The sequence below is a fragment of the Argentina silus genome, assembly GCF_951799395.1.
Source record: "Argentina silus genome assembly, chromosome: Y".
Lineage (NCBI taxonomy): Eukaryota > Metazoa > Chordata > Actinopteri > Argentiniformes > Argentinidae > Argentina > Argentina silus.
In genome coordinates this window covers 40979623-41004831 of record NC_139654.1, presented here as the reverse complement: position 1 = coordinate 41004831, position 25209 = coordinate 40979623, and the positions used below count along the sequence as shown (strand labels likewise).

The following is a 25209-nucleotide window of genomic DNA, read 5'->3' as shown; positions in this document are numbered from 1 at the left end:
CCCATCAGGCAGAATATCTAGCATGTGTGTGTGAGTGTTGTACATAGTCAGAAGGTAGTCCTAGATGATGTACCAGGAAGAACGAAACCCAGATAACAATTCCCAAACCTATCACTAGGTAACATAGAGTAGGCCATTAGAACACAAATCCAATAAGTGTTGTTCAATATGCTTAAGCTGGGTAGTTGAGACCTAGTGACTTTGGAGTCTGCTATTGATGTCTGTCAACATGAAATCTGTCAAGAAATCTGCCTTATTTCACTCTATGGGAAATCCCATAGGAATGACTTTCGTCCAGTGGAGAGATAGAAATAGAAATTTAGTAAAGTGTCTTATTGGTCAATAATGGTCTGTAATGAGAGTTGGTGTCATTACAGATTCACACAAAACAAACTCAAGCAGTAGTCAGTCACCATTTCAAGTTATATTTAATAGTCTAAGACAGTTCAGATTAAAATACATGTTCATCTGGGTTTAAAGGTGAGAGCATAAAACCTCTTCTGATAGAGAGGGACTTCAGAAATGTAATTGGATATAGGGCCATCGCAGATTTTGTCCACAGCCACTCCCATGGCAGTCATAAAAAAACAATTCAAAAAAACATTGCTAATGCTTATATGTGAAACACCAAATTTCCTGATTCATGGCTCATTCTGAGAATTGGAATCATATACCAGCTATATACTAACTATGTATAACTTTGGTTTGTGGTCTCACTGAGGTCCAGCTCTCCACCCAGGGCACTGCAGAGGGACACAGCACGCCTCACCGCCCCCCTCTCACCTCTCACAGGGACCAGGTACAGGAGCTGCAGGAGGAGGGCTTTGCTGGAGCTGAGGGGAGACAGAGGAGGGAGCATACATTGTACAATGAGAAATCCTCCTCATCAGAGATCAGTGTGTCTGTCCTTACGCCAGACGGACTGTGTCTAAGTGGAATAGCTGGTCTCGTCTGGCCTCCTCCACCTCACAGTCTTAGTTAAAGCTAAAGCTAACAATGCTACCACCGTTGCTACTGACGGACTAACAGTCATGCCATTACACAGATGCATTTGTTTACTATGTGTCTACTGTAAAATGTAATTAAACGTGACATACCTACCACCGAGGCATTTCTCAGTACCTTTCGTTGCTAATGCTCATGGCTTAGTTATGCTAGCTCTCAGAAAACCAGCGGGTTCTCCTCAATGTAAACATCAACAGAAGTGTGTTGCTGTGTAGCGCTGGATCAACCATTCCATAGAATGCTGCTCATGTTCTATTTCTAGAGGTCACATGGTAACGCATTTTTGAAAAGTCTTTATGATGCATGTCATCTATGATTATTATGAATTATTTTCAAAACTGTGTGTTGCTATGCAACCTTTCAATATAAAACATTAGCAACATTCTATGGAATGTTCAATCCGCTCCAGATAACAACAAACTTGAGTTGATGTTTACATCGACACAAACCAGCTGATTTTCGGAGCAAAACGGGCTGAAAAATGCCTCAGTGTTTTTCAGGTTTTGACTGCGGCCTGCCGTTTTTACTTCCGTGTTTTCTTTTTTGCTGGGTCCGCGATCGTGAAGAGGGAAGCGACGGCAGCGACTTCGGAGAGGGTATGTGACGATAGTTGGACCATATCTGAACGATAGTTAGACAACCACTCGATACGTGTTGCTAAAACAACACGGCACAAGTCGAACATGCATGTTGGTGACGAGCAAGCGAGCTAGTTCAAGCTAAAGCTAACAATGCTACCACCGTTGCTACTGACGGACTAACAGTCATGCCATTACACAGATGCATTTGTTTACCACGTGTCTACTGTAAAATGTAATTAAACGTGACATACCTGCTTCGAAGTCGCTGTACTCTCAAAAAGAAAACAGGAACAACAACCTGTCGTAGAAATGGCAGTCCGCTATCCATGCACTCCCGCAGCCAAACCTGCGTTTCTCAGTACCTTTCGTTGCTAATGCTAGTGGCGTAGTAATGCTAGCGCTCAGAAGACTAGCTGGGTCTCGTCAATGTCAACATCATCAGAGGTGTGTTGCTGCGTAGCGCTGGATCAAACATAGAAGGCTGCTCATGTTCTATTTCTAGAGGTCACATGGTAACGCACTTTTGAAAAGTGTTGATGATACATGTCATGCATCATTATTACTCATTATTTTCAAAACGGTGTGTTGCTATGCAACCTTTCAATATAGAACATTAGCAACATTCTATGGAATGTTCAGTCCGCTCCAGATAACAACAGACTTCAGTTGATGTTCACATCGACACAAACCTGCTGATTTTCTGAGCAAAACGGACTGAAAAATGCCTCGGTGATATTCAGGATTGGCTGCGCGAGTGCGTGGACTGCGGTCTGCCGTCTCTACGACGGGTTGTTCGTGTTTTCTTTTTTGCAAGGTTCGCGATCGTGAAGAGGAAAGCGACAGCGACTTTGAAGAGGGTATGTGACATTTAATTACATTTTACAGGAGACACATATCTCTCAAATTGTGTGTGCAATGATTATTTTGCCAGTTAGAAGCAATGATAGCATTGTTAGCTGCTAGGTGGCTAAGTAACCCGTTGACAGTGTCTAAGGGCGTTGCTAAGAGTTACCTTTAGCTTGAACTAGCTAGCTTGCTAGCCACCTCCATGCATTTTAGCTAAAGAGATGTGTGTATGTGTGTGTGTTGTGAGTAGCAGACAGACATCTCTGTGGTGAATACCGTCCTGCGTATGGGACCGGATGGGCAGCTGTCCTCCACTGCGTGGTCGGGGGCTGACTCTTTCTCCACACCCGCTCAGCAGCAGTACACTGATCCTGAGCCACAGGGCCAGAACTGCTATGAGGTCAAACTTAACACTTAAGCCTTTACCATATTATCAAGCCTTTACCATATTATCACTTAGTAACTCCACCGGTTTACATGCGTCATTCTCTCCCATAGCCTCTATTTGACCACCAAGAGGACTGAGGACATTGCCCTGAGGGTCACCACCCTACGCCAGGCCTTCACAGTGAGTCAACCACCCTTTCTCTGTGCTTTCTCTCTTCTGTCTTCTGTCAGATGGTGTCTCACTATTTTTTTCCCCCTTTACCAGACCCTGCGCAGTTCCACCCAGAGCAAGAACCAGCTGTACGTGGCTGGGAAGGTCCTGCTGGGAGCACTGGTTCAGGCCAATCACAAGGTAAGACATTGGCTTCCTCCAACAGAGTGAATTATCAAGAGAAAATGTAACAACCGTTTACTGACATTGTCTCTCTTGTTCTGTATAGGACGAGGCACAGTTCATCCGTGCCTATGATGACCTTGTTGGGTACCTGAGTGATCCCTCCAAACAGGGTGACATTGAGATGGAGCTGGCAGAACATCAGGTTAGTTCATTCACTTCAGTAGTCTCACATTGATTACCTGTGCCTGTATTGGGTCCTTCTTTTTAATATCATTGCTATTTTGTTGTAAATGTTTTTGTCTTTTGTTAGATTAGCCATGTCAACCTCATAGACATCCTCTATGAGCTGGTTCTGTTTGGGGTGATGGTGGGGAGGCCCCTGGTGGTGGTGAGTACTGTTCTTATACTGAAGACTGTTACAGGGTGACTTTGTTGACAAGTTCATATGACTCTCTGCTCTCTCCTCCTATGTTTGCTGTTAGCAACCTGGTGGTTTTGTGGAGCGTCTGTACTCTCTCCTACACTCCTGCCTGCCTGCCAGCAACATGAAACCAGAGGCTGAGAGATGCCTGCTGCACCTGAAGGTACAGACAAGTTCTGATGTTGTTACTGTTCCTTCTCTCTAGTATTTAGCATCCAATCTATTGTTCAGTTTAAATGAGTACTGTGAACTAGCAGTAACTCAGAGCCTTACCTCAGGGCGGGCTGATGATGCTTCTGGACGACATGTTTGGTCAGGAGGTTCCCTGGTACTTCAACACGGAGTCTCTGGTCGTTGGAGTCTCGAGCCTCCTGGAGCACCACCTTCAGCTTCTCATGGCGTCCTTCTGAGGGGGCACGCACACACACACACACACACACACACACGCTATTAAGTAATCGGAATAAGTCATTTTAAATGATTGGAAGTAATTTTATTCTTACCACTAAAGTTGCACTCCCCCTCCCCCTCTCTTTCTCTTTTTTTCTGTCTTTCTTTTTTTAGGAATTCCACAGGGTCAAACTCCATCAGTAACCGCAAAGGATACTTCAGTGAAATCCAATAAGTATTCTAGTTAAAGTTTAAATAATAACCTCACATGCCTTCTTGTTATGTCCCCCCCTCTCTCCCTTTCCCCTCTCTCTCTCTGATATGCAGGGCCACCGGAGTCTCATTGTCTTTACTTACAGACACTTATTACATATATTTGCAAATAAATGAGTGATAGAGTATCTCAAATTGATTTAATGTCTCTGTGTTTTCTTTTCTTTTGGTGACACTTAACACTAAGGTTTCCTTTTATAATGGGTTTATAATTCAGTTTGCACATTATAAGCATGTGTTGCATTTATAGCATTAGTAACAGTGCAGCCACATATTTTCAAATGATTTGAATTGTCACTATCTATGAATGAATCATTAAAGAGAAGCTACGGGATATGGCAATAACTATTTCTGTATTATTTAACCTCTTATTTTGTGTCTGAATTATCAATGCATAGTTTGTACAAATATAATCAATTGAATCACTGTTTTATCTCATTCAGCCACAGACTCCCTAGTTTATCATCGCCAACTTTAGAAGCAGCATTACTGTTAAGTGTGTCGATGTCATTGGTCTACGTGGAATCCACACACATACGCACCACACTGAGGGCATGTAACAGGGACCCGTTTCCAACTCATTAGCGCTACGTTGAGAACTGTAGGCTGAGATTATAGAAATTATCTCGTAGAATCACTTTAATAGTCAAGAAACTACTCAGAAATCATACCACAATTAAACTTGAAAAAGTTCCAGAAGAAACATTGTTTCTCTTTAACAGAGCAATATCCAAGACTGCGTAAAGAGGGAGAAAAATGTCTTTCTTAAAGATCAGATTTTAGTAAATAGATATTATTGCACAAAATTGGGCTATAAGAATCTCAAAGACAGAATCAAACATTTCACTCTCTATAGTAGTGATTTTGGTGTCTAGTGTCAGAGGAACATATTTCATCCCCACATTAAGTAAACACAAATAAACTAATTCATATGTAATGTCCTCCAACTTTCCATCAAGAATAAAGACACACTGTGTACTGTGTACCAGTATAGTAACACTACTACTAGAATATATAGACTTGCAATGGAATTTGGCCTTGGAGGGCTACAGGTCCTAGGCCCCCCATTCCCCAGCATCTGATTTCATGTCTCTGCATTGTGTACTGGTTATGGCATGGTACCACTAGGTGAAAGGTCGAGAGGCACATAGAATATTGTACAATTCCAACAGTCCCCTCTTTGATTATTTTAAACAAAGTATAATAATCAAGAATTACCAAAATGAATAATAAAAACATGAAAAAATATAAAAGTAACAACAGGAAATATAAAAGAACCACTTTCCTCATCTTACTAGTGAGTGAGATCTGCTTGTCCTATTTCACACATACAATACGTTGAGTTGACACCATGAGCATGCATGATGTACAGGACTGAGTGAGCGCTGCAAAACATGTTTGTCTACTGATGCTGTATCTTGAACCGTCATCTGCGTTTAACTCACTCACCGCCAAAGAATTCCGGTACACTCACCACCTGGAGTGCCAAGTGTTTTATGTGGTATAGGGAAGCCAATAGGGAAAGCCCTTATTAATACATTGGAAACACAAAGTTGTAATAATGCCAATACATTAGTGACATATTTTTGAAAAGTGTTGAAAATACATGTCATGCATCATTATTACAAAATTAGTGCTACTGACAATTGTCGTTGCTAGGATTGCGTCTTTCTTGTGCCATTTCCCCAGCAACGTGTGTGTAAGACTAGAGTGGTAGGTTAGAACAGAGCCAAATGAGGTGTAATTAAGCCATTACAACAACAACAATCAAATGACCACACACACCTGACATCACTGTCCTGCCCTCCCATCAGGCAGAATATCTAGCATGTGTGTGTGAGTGTTGTACATAGTCAGAAGGTAGTCCTAGATGATGTACCAGGAAGAACGAAACCCAGATAACAATTCCCAAACCTATCACTAGGTAACATAGAGTAGGCCATTAGAACACAAATCCAATAAGTGTTGTTCAATATGCTTAAGCTGGGTAGTTGAGACCTAGTGACTTTGGAGTCTGCTATTGATGTCTGTCAACATGAAATCTGTCAAGAAATCTGCCTTATTTCACTCTATGGGAAATCCCATAGGAATGACTTTCGTCCAGTGGAGAGATAGAAATAGAAATTTAGTAAAGTGTCTTATTGGTCAATAATGGTCTGTAATGAGAGTTGGTGTCATTACAGATTCACACAAAACAAACTCAAGCAGTAGTCAGTCACCATTTCAAGTTATATTTAATAGTCTAAGACAGTTCAGATTAAAATACATGTTCATCTGGGTTTAAAGGTGAGAGCATAAAACCTCTGATTCTGATAGAGAGGGACTTCAGAAATGTAATTGGATATAGGGCCATCGCAGATTTTGTCCACAGCCACTCCCATGGCAGTCATAAAAAAACAATTCAAAAAAACATTGCTAATGCTTATATGTGAAACACCAAATTTCCTGATTCATGGCTCATTCTGAGAATTGGAATCATATACCAGCTATATACTAACTATGTATAACTTTGGTTTGTGGTCTCACTGAGGTCCAGCTCTCCACCCAGGGCACTGCAGAGGGACACAGCACGCCTCACCGCCCCCCTCTCACCTCTCACAGGGACCAGGTACAGGAGCTGCAGGAGGAGGGCTTTGCTGGAGCTGAGGGGAGACAGAGGAGGGAGCATACATTGTACAATGAGAAATCCTCCTCATCAGAGATCAGTGTGTCTGTCCTTACGCCAGACGGACTGTGTCTAAGTGGAATAGCTGGTCTCGTCTGGCCTCCTCCACCTCACAGTCTTAGTTAAAGCTAAAGCTAACAATGCTACCACCGTTGCTACTGACGGACTAACAGTCATGCCATTACACAGATGCATTTGTTTACTATGTGTCTACTGTAAAATGTAATTAAACGTGACATACCTACCACCGAGGCATTTCTCAGTACCTTTCGTTGCTAATGCTCATGGCTTAGTTATGCTAGCTCTAAGAAAACCAGCGGGGTCTCGTCAATGTAAACATCAACAGAAGTGTGTTCCTGCGTAGCGCTGGATCAACCATTCCATAGAATGCTGCTCATGTTCTATTTCTAGAGGTCACATGGTAACGCATTTTTGAAAAGTCTTTATGATGCATGTCATCTATGATTATTATGAATTATTTTCAAAACTGTGTGTTGCTATGCAACCTTTCAATATAGAACATTAGCAACATTCTATGGAATGTTCAATCCGCTCCAGATAACAACAAACTTGAGTTGATGTTTACATCGACACAAACCAGCTGATTTTCGGAGCAAAACGGGCTGAAAAATGCCTCAGTGTTTTTCAGGTTTTGACTGCGGCCTGCCGTTTTTACTTCCGTGTTTTCTTTTTTGCTGGGTCCGCGATCGTGAAGAGGGAAGCGACGGCAGCGACTTCGGAGAGGGTATGTGACGATAGTTGGACCATATCTGAACGATAGTTAGACAACCACTCGATACGTGTTGCTAAAACAACACGGCACAAGTCGAACATGCATGTTGGTGACGAGCAAGCGAGCTAGTTCAAGCTAAAGCTAACAATGCTACCACCGTTGCTACTGACGGACTAACAGTCATGCCATTACACAGATGCATTTGTTTACCACGTGTCTACTGTAAAATGTAATTAAACGTGACATACCTGCTTCGAAGTCGCTGTACTCTCAAAAAGAAAACAGGAACAACAACCTGTCGTAGAAATGGCAGTCCGCTATCCATGCACTCCCGCAGCCAAACCTGCGTTTCTCAGTACCTTTCGTTGCTAATGCTAGTGGCGTAGTAATGCTAGCGCTCAGAAGACTAGCTGGGTCTCGTCAATGTCAACATCATCAGAGGTGTGTTGCTGCGTAGCGCTGGATCAAACATAGAAGGCTGCTCATGTTCTATTTCTAGAGGTCACATGGTAACGCATTTTTGAAAAGTGTTGATGATACATGTCATGCATCATTATTACTCATTATTTTCAAAACGGTGTGTTGCTATGCAACCTTTCAATATAGAACATTAGCAACATTCTATGGAATGTTCAGTCCGCTCCAGATAACAACAGACTTCAGTTGATGTTCACATCGACACAAACCTGCTGATTTTCTGAGCAAAACGGACTGAAAAATGCCTCGGTGATATTCAGGATTGGCTGCGCGAGTGCGTGGACTGCGGTCTGCCGTCTCTACGACGGGTTGTTCGTGTTTTCTTTTTTGCAAGGTTCGCGATCGTGAAGAGGAAAGCGACAGCGACTTTGAAGAGGGTATGTGACATTTAATTACATTTTACAGGAGACACATATCTCACAAATTGTGTGTGCAATGATTATTTTGCCAGTTAGAAGCAATGATAGCATTGTTAGCTGCTAGGTGGCTAAGTAACCCGTTGACAGTGTCTAAGGGCGTTGCTAAGAGTTACCTTTAGCTTGAACTAGCTAGCTTGCTAGCCACCTCCATGCATTTTAGCTAAAGAGATGTGTGTATGTGTGTGTGTTGTGAGTAGCAGACAGACATCTCTGTGGTGAATACCGTCCTGCGTATGGGACCGGATGGGCAGCTGTCCTCCACTGCGTGGTCGGGGGCTGACTCTTTCTCCACACCCGCTCAGCAGCAGTACACTGATCCTGAGCCACAGGGCCAGAACTGCTATGAGGTCAAACTTAACACTTAAGCCTTTACCATATTATCAAGCCTTTACCATATTATCACTTAGTAACTCCACCGGTTTACATGCGTCATTCTCTCCCATAGCCTCTATTTGACCACCAAGAGGACTGAGGACATTGCCCTGAGGGTCACCACCCTACGCCAGGCCTTCACAGTGAGTCAACCACCCTTTCTCTGTGCTTTCTCTCTTCTGTCTTCTGTCAGATGGTGTCTCACTATTTTTTTCCCCCTTTACCAGACCCTGCGCAGTTCCACCCAGAGCAAGAACCAGCTGTACGTGGCTGGGAAGGTCCTGCTGGGAGCACTGGTTCAGGCCAATCACAAGGTAAGACATTGGCTTCCTCCAACAGAGTGAATTATCAAGAGAAAATGTAACAACCGTTTACTGACATTGTCTCTCTTGTTCTGTATAGGACGAGGCACAGTTCATCCGTGCCTATGATGACCTTGTTGGGTACCTGAGTGATCCCTCCAAACAGGGTGACATTGAGATGGAGCTGGCAGAACATCAGGTTAGTTCATTCACTTCAGTAGTCTCACATTGATTACCTGTGCCTGTATTGGGTCCTTCTTTTTAATATCATTGCTATTTTGTTGTAAATGTTTTTGTCTTTTGTTAGATTAGCCATGTCAACCTCATAGACATCCTCTATGAGCTGGTTCTGTTTGGGGTGATGGTGGGGAGGCCCCTGGTGGTGGTGAGTACTGTTCTTATACTGAAGACTGTTACAGGGTGACTTTGTTGACAAGTTCATATGACTCTCTGCTCTCTCCTCCTATGTTTGCTGTTAGCAACCTGGTGGTTTTGTGGAGCGTCTGTACTCTCTCCTACACTCCTGCCTGCCTGCCAGCAACATGAAACCAGAGGCTGAGAGATGCCTGCTGCACCTGAAGGTACAGACAAGTTCTGATGTTGTTACTGTTCCTTCTCTCTAGTATTTAGCATCCAATCTATTGTTCAGTTTAAATGAGTACTGTGAACTAGCAGTAACTCAGAGCCTTACCTCAGGGCGGGCTGATGATGCTTCTGGACGACATGTTTGGTCAGGAGGTTCCCTGGTACTTCAACACGGAGTCTCTGGTCGTTGGAGTCTCGAGCCTCCTGGAGCACCACCTTCAGCTTCTCATGGCGTCCTTCTGAGGGGGCACGCACACACACACGCTATTAAGTAATCGGAATAAGTCATTTTAAATGATTGGAAGTAATTTTATTCTTACCACTAAAGTTGCACTCCCCCTCCCCCTCTCTTTCTCTTTTTTTCTGTCTTTCTTTTTTTAGGAATTCCACAGGGTCAAACTCCATCAGTAACCGCAAAGGATACTTCAGTGAAATCCAATAAGTATTCTAGTTAAAGTTTAAATAATAACCTCACATGCCTTCTTGTTATGTCCCCCCCTCTCTCCCTTTCCCCTCTCTCTCTCTGATATGCAGGGCCACCGGAGTCTCATTGTCTTTACTTACAGACACTTATTACATATATTTGCAAATAAATGAGTGATAGAGTATCTCAAATTGATTTAATGTCTCTGTGTTTTCTTTTCTTTTGGTGACACTTAACACTAAGGTTTCCTTTTATAATGGGTTTATAATTCAGTTTGCACATTATAAGCATGTGTTGCATTTATAGCATTAGTAACAGTGCAGCCACATATTTTCAAATTATTTGAATTGTCACTATCTATGAATGAATCATTAAAGAGAAGCTACGGGATATGGCAATAACTATTTCTGTATTATTTAACCTCTTATTTTGTGTCTGAATTATCAATGCATAGTTTGTACAAATATAATCAATTGAATCACTGTTTTATCTCATTCAGCCACAGACTCCCTAGTTTATCATCGCCAACTTTAGAAGCAGCATTACTGTTAAGTGTGTCGATGTCATTGGTCTACGTGGAATCCACACACATACGCACCACACTGAGGGCATGTAACAGGGACCCGTTTCCAACTCATTAGCGCTACGTTGAGAACTGTAGGCTGAGATTATAGAAATTATCTCGTAGAATCACTTTAATAGTCAAGAAACTACTCAGAAATCATACCACAATTAAACTTGAAAAAGTTCCAGAAGAAACATTGTTTCTCTTTAACAGAGCAATATCCAAGACTGCGTAAAGAGGGAGAAAAATGTCTTTCTTAAAGATCAGATTTTAGTAAATAGATATTATTGCACAAAATTGGGCTATAAGAATCTCAAAGACAGAATCAAACATTTCACTCTCTATAGTAGTGATTTTGGTGTCTAGTGTCAGAGGAACATATTTCATCCCCACATTAAGTAAACACAAATAAACTAATTCATATGTAATGTCCTCCAACTTTCCATCAAGAATAAAGACACACTGTGTACTGTGTACCAGTATAGTAACACTACTACTAGAATATATAGACTTGCAATGGAATTTGGCCTTGGAGGGCTACAGGTCCTAGGCCCCCCATTCCCCAGCATCTGATTTCATGTCTCTGCATTGTGTACTGGTTATGGCATGGTACCACTAGGTGAAAGGTCGAGAGGCACATAGAATATTGTACAATTCCAACAGTCCCCTCTTTGATTATTTTAAACAAAGTATAATAATCAAGAATTACCAAAATGAATAATAAAAACATGAAAAAATATAAAAGTAACAACAGGAAATATAAAAGAACCACTTTCCTCATCTTACTAGTGAGTGAGATCTGCTTGTCCTATTTCACACATACAATACGTTGAGTTGACACCATGAGCATGCATGATGTACAGGACTGAGTGAGCGCTGCAAAACATGTTTGTCTACTGATGCTGTATCTTGAACCGTCATCTGCGTTTAACTCACTCACCGCCAAAGAATTCCGGTACACTCACCACCTGGAGTGCCAAGTGTTTTATGTGGTATAGGGAAGCCAATAGGGAAAGCCCTTATTAATACATTGGAAACACAAAGTTGTAATAATGCCAATACATTAGTGACATATTTTTGAAAAGTGTTGAAAATACATGTCATGCATCATTATTACAAAATTAGTGCTACTGACAATTGTCGTTGCTAGGATTGCGTCTTTCTTGTGCCATTTCCCCAGCAACGTGTGTGTAAGACTAGAGTGGTAGGTTAGAACAGAGCCAAATGAGGTGTAATTAAGCCATTACAACAACAACAATCAAATGACCACACACACCTGACATCACTGTCCTGCCCTCCCATCAGGCAGAATATCTAGCATGTGTGTGTGAGTGTTGTACATAGTCAGAAGGTAGTCCTAGATGATGTACCAGGAAGAACGAAACCCAGATAACAATTCCCAAACCTATCACTAGGTAACATAGAGTAGGCCATTAGAACACAAATCCAATAAGTGTTGTTCAATATGCTTAAGCTGGGTAGTTGAGACCTAGTGACTTTGGAGTCTGCTATTGATGTCTGTCAACATGAAATCTGTCAAGAAATCTGCCTTATTTCACTCTATGGGAAATCCCATAGGAATGACTTTCGTCCAGTGGAGAGATAGAAATAGAAATTTAGTAAAGTGTCTTATTGGTCAATAATGGTCTGTAATGAGAGTTGGTGTCATTACAGATTCACACAAAACAAACTCAAGCAGTAGTCAGTCACCATTTCAAGTTATATTTAATAGTCTAAGACAGTTCAGATTAAAATACATGTTCATCTGGGTTTAAAGGTGAGAGCATAAAACCTCTTCTGATAGAGAGGGACTTCAGAAATGTAATTGGATATAGGGCCATCGCAGATTTTGTCCACAGCCACTCCCATGGCAGTCATAAAAAAACAATTCAAAAAAACATTGCTAATGCTTATATGTGAAACACCAAATTTCCTGATTCATGGCTCATTCTGAGAATTGGAATCATATACCAGCTATATACTAACTATGTATAACTTTGGTTTGTGGTCTCACTGAGGTCCAGCTCTCCACCCAGGGCACTGCAGAGGGACACAGCACGCCTCACCGCCCCCCTCTCACCTCTCACAGGGACCAGGTACAGGAGCTGCAGGAGGAGGGCTTTGCTGGAGCTGAGGGGAGACAGAGGAGGGAGCATACATTGTACAATGAGAAATCCTCCTCATCAGAGATCAGTGTGTCTGTCCTTACGCCAGACGGACTGTGTCTAAGTGGAATAGCTGGTCTCGTCTGGCCTCCTCCACCTCACAGTCTTAGTTAAAGCTAAAGCTAACAATGCTACCACCGTTGCTACTGACGGACTAACAGTCATGCCATTACACAGATGCATTTGTTTACTATGTGTCTACTGTAAAATGTAATTAAACGTGACATACCTACCACCGAGGCATTTCTCAGTACCTTTCGTTGCTAATGCTCATGGCTTAGTTATGCTAGCTCTCAGAAAACCAGCGGGTTCTCCTCAATGTAAACATCAACAGAAGTGTGTTGCTGTGTAGCGCTGGATCAACCATTCCATAGAATGCTGCTCATGTTCTATTTCTAGAGGTCACATGGTAACGCATTTTTGAAAAGTCTTTATGATGCATGTCATCTATGATTATTATGAATTATTTTCAAAACTGTGTGTTGCTATGCAACCTTTCAATATAGAACATTAGCAACATTCTATGGAATGTTCAATCCGCTCCAGATAACAACAAACTTGAGTTGATGTTTACATCGACACAAACCAGCTGATTTTCGGAGCAAAACGGGCTGAAAAATGCCTCAGTGTTTTTTATGCCTCAGTGCCGTTTTTACTTCCGTGTTTTCTTTTTTGCTGGGTCCGCGATCGTGAAGAGGGAAGCGACGGCAGCGACTTCGGAGAGGGTATGTGACGATAGTTGGACCATATCTGAACGATAGTTAGACAACCACTCGATACGTGTTGCTAAAACAACACGGCACAAGTCGAACATGCATGTTGGTGACGAGCAAGCGAGCTAGTTCAAGCTAAAGCTAACAATGCTACCACCGTTGCTACTGACGGACTAACAGTCATGCCATTACACAGATGCATTTGTTTACCACGTGTCTACTGTAAAATGTAATTAAACGTGACATACCTGCTTCGAAGTCGCTGTACTCTCAAAAAGAAAACAGGAACAACAACCTGTCGTAGAAATGGCAGTCCGCTATCCATGCACTCCCGCAGCCAAACCTGCGTTTCTCAGTACCTTTCGTTGCTAATGCTAGTGGCGTAGTAATGCTAGCGCTCAGAAGACTAGCTGGGTCTCGTCAATGTCAACATCATCAGAGGTGTGTTGCTGCGTAGCGCTGGATCAAACATAGAAGGCTGCTCATGTTCTATTTCTAGAGGTCACATGGTAACGCATTTTTGAAAAGTGTTGATGATACATGTCATGCATCATTATTACTCATTATTTTCAAAACGGTGTGTTGCTATGCAACCTTTCAATATAGAACATTAGCAACATTCTATGGAATGTTCAGTCCGCTCCAGATAACAACAGACTTCAGTTGATGTTCACATCGACACAAACCTGCTGATTTTCTGAGCAAAACGGACTGAAAAATGCCTCGGTGATATTCAGGATTGGCTGCGCGAGTGCGTGGACTGCGGTCTGCCGTCTCTACGACGGGTTGTTCGTGTTTTCTTTTTTGCAAGGTTCGCGATCGTGAAGAGGAAAGCGACAGCGACTTTGAAGAGGGTATGTGACATTTAATTACATTTTACAGGAGACACATATCTCACAAATTGTGTGTGCAATGATTATTTTGCCAGTTAGAAGCAATGATAGCATTGTTAGCTGCTAGGTGGCTAAGTAACCCGTTGACAGTGTCTAAGGGCGTTGCTAAGAGTTACCTTTAGCTTGAACTAGCTAGCTTGCTAGCCACCTCCATGCATTTTAGCTAAAGAGATGTGTGTATGTGTGTGTGTTGTGAGTAGCAGACAGACATCTCTGTGGTGAATACCGTCCTGCGTATGGGACCGGATGGGCAGCTGTCCTCCACTGCGTGGTCGGGGGCTGACTCTTTCTCCACACCCGCTCAGCAGCAGTACACTGATCCTGAGCCACAGGGCCAGAACTGCTATGAGGTCAAACTTAACACTTAAGCCTTTACCATATTATCAAGCCTTTACCATATTATCACTTAGTAACTCCACCGGTTTACATGCGTCATTCTCTCCCATAGCCTCTATTTGACCACCAAGAGGACTGAGGACATTGCCCTGAGGGTCACCACCCTACGCCAGGCCTTCACAGTGAGTCAACCACCCTTTCTCTGTGCTTTCTCTCTTCTGTCTTCTGTCAGATGGTGTCTCACTATTTTTTTCCCCCTTTACCAGACCCTGCGCAGTTCCACCCAGAGCAAGAACCAGCTGTACGTGGCTGGGAAGGTCCTGCTGGGAGCACTGGTTCAGGCCAATCACAAGGTAAGACATTGGCTTCCTCCAACAGAGTGAATTATCAAGAGAAAATGTAACAACCGTTTACTGACATTGTCTCTCTTGTTCTGTATAGGACGAGGCACAGTTCATCCGTGCCTATGATGACCTTGTTGGGTACCTGAGTGATCCCTCCAAACAGGGTGACATTGAGATGGAGCTGGCAGAACATCAGGTTAGTTCATTCACTTCAGTAGTCTCACATTGATTACCTGTGCCTGTATTGGGTCCTTCTTTTTAATATCATTGCTATTTTGTTGTAAATGTTTTTGTCTTTTGTTAGATTAGCCATGTCAACCTCATAGACATCCTCTATGAGCTGGTTCTGTTTGGGGTGATGGTGGGGAGGCCCCTGGTGGTGGTGAGTACTGTTCTTATACTGAAGACTGTTACAGGGTGACTTTGTTGACAAGTTCATATGACTCTCTGCTCTCTCCTCCTATGTTTGCTGTTAGCAACCTGGTGGTTTTGTGGAGCGTCTGTACTCTCTCCTACACTCCTGCCTGCCTGCCAGCAACATGAAACCAGAGGCTGAGAGATGCCTGCTGCACCTGAAGGTACAGACAAGTTCTGATGTTGTTACTGTTCCTTCTCTCTAGTATTTAGCATCCAATCTATTGTTCAGTTTAAATGAGTACTGTGAACTAGCAGTAACTCAGAGCCTTACCTCAGGGCGGGCTGATGATGCTTCTGGACGACATGTTTGGTCAGGAGGTTCCCTGGTACTTCAACACGGAGTCTCTGGTCGTTGGAGTCTCGAGCCTCCTGGAGCACCACCTTCAGCTTCTCATGGCGTCCTTCTGAGGGGGCACGCACACACACACACACACACACACACACACGCTATTAAGTAATCGGAATAAGTCATTTTAAATGATTGGAAGTAATTTTATTCTTACCACTAAAGTTGCACTCCCCCTCCCCCTCTCTTTCTCTTTTTTTCTGTCTTTCTTTTTTTAGGAATTCCACAGGGTCAAACTCCATCAGTAACCGCAAAGGATACTTCAGTGAAATCCAATAAGTATTCTAGTTAAAGTTTAAATAATAACCTCACATGCCTTCTTGTTATGTCCCCCCCTCTCTCCCTTTCCCCTCTCTCTCTCTGATATGCAGGGCCACCGGAGTCTCATTGTCTTTACTTACAGACACTTATTACATATATTTGCAAATAAATGAGTGATAGAGTATCTCAAATTGATTTAATGTCTCTGTGTTTTCTTTTCTTTTGGTGACACTTAACACTAAGGTTTCCTTTTATAATGGGTTTATAATTCAGTTTGCACATTATAAGCATGTGTTGCATTTATAGCATTAGTAACAGTGCAGCCACATATTTTCAAATGATTTGAATTGTCACTATCTATGAATGAATCATTAAAGAGAAGCTACGGGATATGGCAATAACTATTTCTGTATTATTTAACCTCTTATTTTGTGTCTGAATTATCAATGCATAGTTTGTACAAATATAATCAATTGAATCACTGTTTTATCTCATTCAGCCACAGACTCCCTAGTTTATCATCGCCAACTTTAGAAGCAGCATTACTGTTAAGTGTGTCGATGTCATTGGTCTACGTGGAATCCACACACATACGCACCACACTGAGGGCATGTAACAGGGACCCGTTTCCAACTCATTAGCGCTACATTGAGAACTGTAGGCTGAGATTATAGAAATTATCTCGTAGAATCACTTTAATAGTCAAGAAACTACTCAGAAATCATACCACAATTAAACTTGAAAAAGTTCCAGAAGAAACATTGTTTCTCTTTAACAGAGCAATATCCAAGACTGCGTAAAGAGGGAGAAAAATATCTTTCTTAAAGATCAGATTTTAGTAAATAGATATTATTGCACAAAATTGGGCTATAAGAATCTCAAAGACAGAATCAAACATTTCACTCTCTATAGTAGTGATTTTGGTGTCTAGTGTCAGAGGAACATATTTCATCCCCACATTAAGTAAACACAAATAAACTAATTCATATGTAATGTCCTCCAACTTTCCATCAAGAATAAAGACACACTGTGTACTGTGTACCAGTATAGTAACACTACTACTAGAATATATAGACTTGCAATGGAATTTGGCCTTGGAGGGCTACAGGTCCTAGGCCCCCCATTCCCCAGCATCTGATTTCATGTCTCTGCATTGTGTACTGGTTATGGCATGGTACCACTAGGTGAAAGGTCGAGAGGCACATAGAATATTGTACAATTCCAACAGTCCCCTCTTTGATTATTTTAAACAAAGTATAATAATCAAGAATTACCAAAATGAATAATAAAAACATGAAAAAATATAAAAGTAACAACAGGAAATATAAAAGAACCACTTTCCTCATCTTACTAGTGAGTGAGATCTGCTTGTCCTATTTCACACATACAATACGTTGAGTTGACACCATGAGCATGCATGATGTACAGGACTGAGTGAGCGCTGCAAAACATGTTTGTCTACTGATGCTGTATCTTGAACCGTCATCTGCGTTTAACTCACTCACCGCCAAAGAATTCCGGTACACTCACCACCTGGAGTGCCAAGTGTTTTATGTGGTATAGGGAAGCCAATAGGGAAAGCCCTTATTAATACATTGGAAACACAAAGTTGTAATAATGCCAATACATTAGTGACATATTTTTGAAAAGTGTTGAAAATACATGTCATGCATCATTATTACAAAATTAGTGCTACTGACAATTGTCGTTGCTAGGATTGCGTCTTTCTTGTGCCATTTCCCCAGCAACGTGTGTGTAAGACTAGAGTGGTAGGTTAGAACAGAGCCAAATGAGGTGTAATTAAGCCATTACAACAACAACAATCAAATGACCACACACACCTGACATCACTGTCCTGCCCTCCCATCAGGCAGAATATCTAGCATGTGTGTGTGAGTGTTGTACATAGTCAGAAGGTAGTCCTAGATGATGTACCAGGAAGAACGAAACCCAGATAACAATTCCCAAACCTATCACTAGGTAACATAGAGTAGGCCATTAGAACACAAATCCAATAAGTGTTGTTCAATATGCTTAAGCTGGGTAGTTGAGACCTAGTGACTTTGGAGTCTGCTATTGATGTCTGTCAACATGAAATCTGTCAAGAAATCTGCCTTATTTCACTCTATGGGAAATCCCATAGGAATGACTTTCGTCCAGTGGAGAGATAGAAATAGAAATTTAGTAAAGTGTCTTATTGGTCAATAATGGTCTGTAATGAGAGTTGGTGTCATTACAGATTCACACAAAACAAACTCAAGCAGTAGTCAGTCACCATTTCAAGTTATATTTAATAGTCTAAGACAGTTCAGATTAAAATACATGTTCATCTGGGTTTAAAGGTGAGAGCATAAAACCTCTTCTGATAGAGAGGGACTTCAGAAATGTAATTGGATATAGGGCCATCGCAGATTTTGTCCACAGCCACTCCCATGGCAGTCATAAAAAAACAATTCAAAAAAACATTGCTAATGCTTATATGTGAAACACCAAATTTCCTGATTCATGGCTCATTCTGAGAATTGGAATCATATACCAGCTATATACTAACTATGTATAACTTTGGTTTGTGGTCTCACTGAGGTCCAGCTCTCCACCCAGGGCACTGCAGAGGGACACAGCACGCCTCACCGCCCCCCTCTCACCTCTCACAGGGACCAGGTACAGGAGCTGCAGGAGGAGGGCTTTGCTGGAGCTGAGGGGAGACAGAGGAGGGAGCATACATTGTACAATGAGAAATCCTCCTCATCAGAGATCAGTGTGTCTGTCCTTACGCCAGACGGACTGTGTCTAAGTGGAATAGCTGGTCTCGTCTGGCCTCCTCCACCTCACAGTCTTAGTTAAAGCTAAAGCTAACAATGCTACCACCGTTGCTACTGACGGACTAACAGTCATGCCATTACACAGATGCATTTGTTTACTATGTGTCTACTGTAAAATGTAATTAAACGTGACATACCTACCACCGAGGCATTTCTCAGTACCTTTCGTTGCTAATGCTCATGGCTTAGTTATGCTAGCTCTCAGAAAACCAGCGGGTTCTCCTCAATGTAAACATCAACAGAAGTGTGTTGCTGTGTAGCGCTGGATCAACCATTCCATAGAATGCTGCTCATGTTCTATTTCTAGAGGTCACATGGTAACGCATTTTTGAAAAGTCTTTATGATGCATGTCATCTATGATTATTATGAATTATTTTCAAAACTGTGTGTTGCTATGCAACCTTTCAATATAGAACATTAGCAACATTCTATGGAATGTTCAATCCGCTCCAGATAACAACAAACTTGAGTTGATGTTTACATCGACACAAACCAGCTGATTTTCGGAGCAAAACGGGCTGAAAAATGCCTCAGTGTTTTTCAGGTTTTGACTGCGGCCTGCCGTTTTTACTTCCGTGTTTTCTTTTTTGCTGGGTCCGCGATCGTGAAGAGGGAAGCGACGGCAGCGACTTCGGAGAGGGTATGTGACGATAGTTGGACCATATCTGAACGATAGTTAGACAACCACTCGATACGTGTTGCTAAAACAACACGGCACAAGTCGAACATGCATGTTGGTGACGAGCAAGCGAGCTAGTTCAAGCTAAAGCTAACAATGCTACCACCGTTGCTACTGACGGACTAACAGTCATGCCATTACACAGATGCATTTGTTTACCACGTGTCTACTGTAAAATGTAATTAAACGTGACATACCTGCTTCGAAGTCGCTGTACTCTCAAAAAGAAAACAGGAACAACAACCTGTCGTAGAAATGGCAGTCCGCTATCCATGCACTCCCGCAGCCAAACCTGCGTTTCTCAGTACCTTTCGTTGCTAATGCTAGTGGCGTAGTAATGCTAGCGCTCAGAAGACTAGCTGGGTCTCGTCAATGTCAACATCATCAGAGGTGTGTTGCTGCGTAGCGCTGGATCAAACATAGAAGGCTGCTCATGTTCTATTTCTAGAGGTCACATGGTAACGCATTTTTGAAAAGTGTTGATGATACATGTCATGCATCATTATTACTCATTATTTTCAAAACGGTGTGTTGCTATGCAACCTTTCAATATAGAACATTAGCAACATTCTATGGAATGTTCAGTCCGCTCCAGATAACAACAGACTTCAGTTGATGTTCACATCGACACAAACCTGCTGATTTTCTGAGCAAAACGGACTGAAAAATGCCTCGGTGATATTCAGGATTGGCTGCGCGAGTGCGTGGACTGCGGTCTGCCGTCTCTACGACGGGTTGTTCGTGTTTTCTTTTTTGCAAGGTTCGCGATCGTGAAGAGGAAAGCGACAGCGACTTTGAAGAGGGTATGTGACATTTAATTACATTTTACAGGAGACACATATCTCACAAATTGTGTGTGCAATGATTATTTTGCCAGTTAGAAGCAATGATAGCATTGTTAGCTGCTAGGTGGCTAAGTAACCCGTTGACAGTGTCTAAGGGCGTTGCTAAGAGTTACCTTTAGCTTGAACTAGCTAGCTTGCTAGCCACCTCCATGCATTTTAGCTAAAGAGATGTGTGTATGTGTGTGTGTTGTGAGTAGCAGACAGACATCTCTGTGGTGAATACCGTCCTGCGTATGGGACCGGATGGGCAGCTGTCCTCCACTGCGTGGTCGGGGGCTGACTCTTTCTCCACACCCGCTCAGCAGCAGTACACTGATCCTGAGCCACAGGGCCAGAACTGCTATGAGGTCAAACTTAACACTTAAGCCTTTACCATATTATCAAGCCTTTACCATATTATCACTTAGTAACTCCACCGGTTTACATGCGTCATTCTCTCCCATAGCCTCTATTTGACCACCAAGAGGACTGAGGACATTGCCCTGAGGGTCACCACCCTACGCCAGGCCTTCACAGTGAGTCAACCACCCTTTCTCTGTGCTTTCTCTCTTCTGTCTTCTGTCAGATGGTGTCTCACTATTTTTTTCCCCCTTTACCAGACCCTGCGCAGTTCCACCCAGAGCAAGAACCAGCTGTACGTGGCTGGGAAGGTCCTGCTGGGAGCACTGGTTCAGGCCAATCACAAGGTAAGACATTGGCTTCCTCCAACAGAGTGAATTATCAAGAGAAAATGTAACAACCGTTTACTGACATTGTCTCTCTTGTTCTGTATAGGACGAGGCACAGTTCATCCGTGCCTATGATGACCTTGTTGGGTACCTGAGTGATCCCTCCAAACAGGGTGACATTGAGATGGAGCTGGCAGAACATCAGGTTAGTTCATTCACTTCAGTAGTCTCACATTGATTACCTGTGCCTGTATTGGGTCCTTCTTTTTAATATCATTGCTATTTTGTTGTAAATGTTTTTGTCTTTTGTTAGATTAGCCATGTCAACCTCATAGACATCCTCTATGAGCTGGTTCTGTTTGGGGTGATGGTGGGGAGGCCCCTGGTGGTGGTGAGTACTGTTCTTATACTGAAGACTGTTACAGGGTGACTTTGTTGACAAGTTCATATGACTCTCTGCTCTCTCCTCCTATGTTTGCTGTTAGCAACCTGGTGGTTTTGTGGAGCGTCTGTACTCTCTCCTACACTCCTGCCTGCCTGCCAGCAACATGAAACCAGAGGCTGAGAGATGCCTGCTGCACCTGAAGGTACAGACAAGTTCTGATGTTGTTACTGTTCCTTCTCTCTAGTATTTAGCATCCAATCTATTGTTCAGTTTAAATGAGTACTGTGAACTAGCAGTAACTCAGAGCCTTACCTCAGGGCGGGCTGATGATGCTTCTGGACGACATGTTTGGTCAGGAGGTTCCCTGGTACTTCAACACGGAGTCTCTGGTCGTTGGAGTCTCGAGCCTCCTGGAGCACCACCTTCAGCTTCTCATGGCGTCCTTCTGAGGGGGCACGCACACACACACGCTATTAAGTAATCGGAATAAGTCATTTTAAATGATTGGAAGTAATTTTATTCTTACCACTAAAGTTGCACTCCCCCTCCCCCTCTCTTTCTCTTTTTTTCTGTCTTTCTTTTTTTAGGAATTCCACAGGGTCAAACTCCATCAGTAACCGCAAAGGATACTTCAGTGAAATCCAATAAGTATTCTAGTTAAAGTTTAAATAATAACCTCACATGCCTTCTTGTTATGTCCCCCCCTCTCTCCCTTTCCCCTCTCTCTCTCTGATATGCAGGGCCACCGGAGTCTCATTGTCTTTACTTACAGACACTTATTACATATATTTGCAAATAAATGAGTGATAGAGTATCTCAAATTGATTTAATGTCTCTGTGTTTTCTTTTCTTTTGGTGACACTTAACACTAAGGTTTCCTTTTATAATGGGTTTATAATTCAGTTTGCACATTATAAGCATGTGTTGCATTTATAGCATTAGTAACAGTGCAGCCACATATTTTCAAATTATTTGAATTGTCACTATCTATGAATGAATCATTAAAGAGAAGCTACGGGATATGGCAATAACTATTTCTGTATTATTTAACCTCTTATTTTGTGTCTGAATTATCAATGCATAGTTTGTACAAATATAATCAATTGAATCACTGTTTTATCTCATTCAGCCACAGACTCCCTAGTTTATCATCGCCAACTTTAGAAGCAGCATTACTGTTAAGTGTGTCGATGTCATTGGTCTACGTGGAATCCACACACATACGCACCACACTGAGGGCATGTAACAGGGACCCGTTTCCAACTCATTAGCGCTACGTTGAGAACTGTAGGCTGAGATTATAGAAATTATCTCGTAGAATCACTTTAATAGTCAAGAAACTACTCAGAAATCATACCACAATTAAACTTGAAAAAGTTCCAGAAGAAACATTGTTTCTCTTTAACAGAGCAATATCCAAGACTGCGTAAAGAGGGAGAAAAATGTCTTTCTTAAAGATCAGATTTTAGTAAATAGATATTATTGCACAAAATTGGGCTATAAGAATCTCAAAGACAGAATCAAACATTTCACTCTCTATAGTAGTGATTTTGGTGTCTAGTGTCAGAGGAACATATTTCATCCCCACATTAAGTAAACACAAATAAACTAATTCATATGTAATGTCCTCCAACTTTCCATCAAGAATAAAGACACACTGTGTACTGTGTACCAGTATAGTAACACTACTACTAGAATATATAGACTTGCAATGGAATTTGGCCTTGGAGGGCTACAGGTCCTAGGCCCCCCATTCCCCAGCATCTGATTTCATGTCTCTGCATTGTGTACTGGTTATGGCATGGTACCACTAGGTGAAAGGTCGAGAGGCACATAGAATATTGTACAATTCCAACAGTCCCCTCTTTGATTATTTTAAACAAAGTATAATAATCAAGAATTACCAAAATGAATAATAAAAACATGAAAAAATATAAAAGTAACAACAGGAAATATAAAAGAACCACTTTCCTCATCTTACTAGTGAGTGAGATCTGCTTGTCCTATTTCACACATACAATACGTTGAGTTGACACCATGAGCATGCATGATGTACAGGACTGAGTGAGCGCTGCAAAACATGTTTGTCTACTGATGCTGTATCTTGAACCGTCATCTGCGTTTAACTCACTCACCGCCAAAGAATTCCGGTACACTCACCACCTGGAGTGCCAAGTGTTTTATGTGGTATAGGGAAGCCAATAGGGAAAGCCCTTATTAATACATTGGAAACACAAAGTTGTAATAATGCCAATACATTAGTGACATATTTTTGAAAAGTGTTGAAAATACATGTCATGCATCATTATTACAAAATTAGTGCTACTGACAATTGTCGTTGCTAGGATTGCGTCTTTCTTGTGCCATTTCCCCAGCAACGTGTGTGTAAGACTAGAGTGGTAGGTTAGAACAGAGCCAAATGAGGTGTAATTAAGCCATTACAACAACAACAATCAAATGACCACACACACCTGACATCACTGTCCTGCCCTCCCATCAGGCAGAATATCTAGCATGTGTGTGTGAGTGTTGTACATAGTCAGAAGGTAGTCCTAGATGATGTACCAGGAAGAACGAAACCCAGATAACAATTCCCAAACCTATCACTAGGTAACATAGAGTAGGCCATTAGAACACAAATCCAATAAGTGTTGTTCAATATGCTTAAGCTGGGTAGTTGAGACCTAGTGACTTTGGAGTCTGCTATTGATGTCTGTCAACATGAAATCTGTCAAGAAATCTGCCTTATTTCACTCTATGGGAAATCCCATAGGAATGACTTTCGTCCAGTGGAGAGATAGAAATAGAAATTTAGTAAAGTGTCTTATTGGTCAATAATGGTCTGTAATGAGAGTTGGTGTCATTACAGATTCACACAAAACAAACTCAAGCAGTAGTCAGTCACCATTTCAAGTTATATTTAATAGTCTAAGACAGTTCAGATTAAAATACATGTTCATCTGGGTTTAAAGGTGAGAGCATAAAACCTCTTCTGATAGAGAGGGACTTCAGAAATGTAATTGGATATAGGGCCATCGCAGATTTTGTCCACAGCCACTCCCATGGCAGTCATAAAAAAACAATTCAAAAAAACATTGCTAATGCTTATATGTGAAACACCAAATTTCCTGATTCATGGCTCATTCTGAGAATTGGAATCATATACCAGCTATATACTAACTATGTATAACTTTGGTTTGTGGTCTCACTGAGGTCCAGCTCTCCACCCAGGGCACTGCAGAGGGACACAGCACGCCTCACCGCCCCCCTCTCACCTCTCACAGGGACCAGGTACAGGAGCTGCAGGAGGAGGGCTTTGCTGGAGCTGAGGGGAGACAGAGGAGGGAGCATACATTGTACAATGAGAAATCCTCCTCATCAGAGATCAGTGTGTCTGTCCTTACGCCAGACGGACTGTGTCTAAGTGGAATAGCTGGTCTCGTCTGGCCTCCTCCACCTCACAGTCTTAGTTAAAGCTAAAGCTAACAATGCTACCACCGTTGCTACTGACGGACTAACAGTCATGCCATTACACAGATGCATTTGTTTACT

The 25209-nt window shown here is 42.1% G+C and overlaps 1 pseudogene across 1 annotated transcript in view; it reads left to right on the top strand.

The window, feature by feature from the left end:
• Positions 1 to 13565: 13565 nt before the first annotated feature.
• LOC310824124 (cytochrome P450 3A27-like) overlaps positions 13566 to 25209 on the top strand; it is a 156176-nt pseudogene continuing 144532 nt past the window's right edge. The window contains exon 1 of the transcript in view: positions 13566 to 13590. The product of the transcript in view is annotated as a cytochrome P450 3A27-like (transcript). The remainder of the gene's footprint in view (positions 13591 to 25209) is intronic.